Raw genomic sequence first — 2,257 nt, 5'->3', positions numbered from 1 at the left:
ATTTTGTTTTACGATGTGAAACAATAGTACATTTATATTTGTTTTGGATGTCTATAAACAAACTTAAAGTACCTATAAAATGTGTTATTTCGGTCAAAACAAATATTTGGTGTCAACAAAAATATTTATGATTAGCTATTAGCTGTACCTACTAATGAACATCGATCAAGTACTTTTTTATAATAATCACTTTTTCAGCATTTTACCTATATTTAAAAATATTATAAGTAAAATACATAAAAAACCTGCAAACTTATTCCACTCAAGCGAAAAGTCAGCAACTGGCAAAACTTTTTAAACTACGTATTTAAACTTAAATAAGAAAATTTTAGATTAAAATTCCGTCATAAATTAAACAAAAAACACAAACCTTCGCACTTAATAAAAAAACAAAACACAGTCACCAACTGTCACTTTGCGTCGGTTCGAATTTGGAACTCGTTCGAAACGAATGGCGCGTGCGAGTCGCGCGGTATCCCAGCCTCCACTGGCGAGTGGTCCATCCGTAGACACTAGGCTCTAGGTTCGCCTTGCCTTAACCGAAAATGCTATAAGCCGGCGTTGGATGTCTATAGTTGTCTATGGTGCTCGAAAAAGAGCCGTGGTGTGATGTGAGCCGATGTGAGATGAGCCAAGGCCGATATGCTAAATCGGTTTTTTGAGTAAATATTAGAATACTAGCTTCCGCCCAAAATTTATTTGTGTGGAATGATGATGATGATGATGATTGATCACAACTACCCTACGTCCTTTCCCGGGCTTCAAACTCATTCATCTCAATCATATCCATTATATCATCTAAAATTTAATCTAAATTTCATCTAATTCATAATTCATCTAAATTTTAGAATTTTATCTAAATCGTTTCAGCGATTGAAGCGTGAAGATGTATCAGACAGACAGTTACGAATTACTTTCGCATTTATAATATTCATACACCTCTATTATGGATTAAAGAAACTCAAAAAGTATTTGACCTTTTTTTACCGTGAGTTGCTGCTGAAAGCTGATTTAACGAACTCCTGAAAACCATCAATTTAATTTATACATAGCAACTAATCCTATTACACATCATCACATCATCATCATCATCATCATCTCAGCCATAAGACGTCCACTGCTGAACATAGGCCTCCCCCTTTTTTGGGGGGTGAATGCCATAATCGCCACGCTTGGCAGGCGGGTTGGCGATCGCAGTCGAGTACACCGAATTTGAGGGACGCTGCTGCCCGTCCACCGGTGGTCTTGGACGTGGTTTAAGGACATACCCGGGTCCAGATCCTATTACACATGTGCATAATATATAAGTGACGTGGATACATAGTAAGTAATCATTAATCAGCGTTTTGTCTTGATTACACCTGAGTAAACATTTACCTCGACGTTTTGCATTCAACGCCATTATGCCCAACAATTTGTGTTTTTGGGGTGCCCGGTATCCGGTTCCATGGTGTAATGGTTAGCACTCTGGACTTTGAATCCAGCGATCTGAGTTCAAATCTCGGTGGAACCTGTAATTTTAACCCCCGACGCAAAAATAGGGGTGTTATAAGTTTAACCGCTGTGTGCGTCCGTATGTGGCACCGTAGCTCTTAAATCGGATGTACCGATTTGTTTGTGGTTGCTAAGACATGTTTTATCAAAATCGGTTCATGTGTTTCATTGAGTTGCCGGTATTCTTTTGTAATTTTTAATTACTTACGGCTTAAATTACAAATTGTATTGTATGATAAATTATATTTAGAAATGCTCAATTTTATGGGTTGTCAGTACACGTAAAAAAGGTATTTTTTTTAAATATATTTATGATCTTAAAATTTACCTAGCAATTTAAAAAATAATAATTAGAGGAATCATTGACTTTGGCTCTGATTCCTGACATGTTCATAATTTAAATATAGTTTATTATCCCATATTAACATTTCAATTCTTACAGAAACAAGCTCGTTGGAAAAAAGTAAAACAAGCCAAGAACATTACTTTCCCAGCGATTCCAAAACATATTAAAATAACACGGTACTTAATGTAACTACTCACTACATCCATGAAACACGCCGATTCATACATACACAACGATCAGAAACTCAAGCAAGTCAAATCTGGTCTTGGCTCAGTTTTTACGCGCACCTTTTCTGGACTTGTATTAACTAATACGTCGGGAAAGTATGTCCGTGCGTCCGGCGTGGCGATATGTCTGTAAAAACTTGGCTGATAAATACGTTGTGACAATTTAGCAGGGAGTAAATTAAACTTGTTT

The 2,257-nt window shown here is 36.6% G+C and overlaps 1 non-coding gene across 1 annotated transcript; it reads left to right on the top strand.

The window, feature by feature from the left end:
- The first annotated feature begins 1,441 nt into the window (after nucleotides 1-1,441).
- Trnaq-uug (transfer RNA glutamine (anticodon UUG)) lies at nucleotides 1,442-1,513 on the top strand. Its single transcript has one exon. It is a non-coding gene; the product is annotated as a tRNA-Gln (tRNA).
- Nucleotides 1,514-2,257: the final 744 nt, after the last annotated feature.

The sequence above is a fragment of the Cydia fagiglandana genome, chromosome 2, assembly GCF_963556715.1.
Source record: "Cydia fagiglandana chromosome 2, ilCydFagi1.1, whole genome shotgun sequence".
Taxonomy (NCBI): Eukaryota; Metazoa; Arthropoda; class Insecta; order Lepidoptera; family Tortricidae; genus Cydia; species Cydia fagiglandana.
Note: the sequence above shows the minus strand (reverse complement) of the source record. Positions and strands in the feature narration are given on the sequence as shown.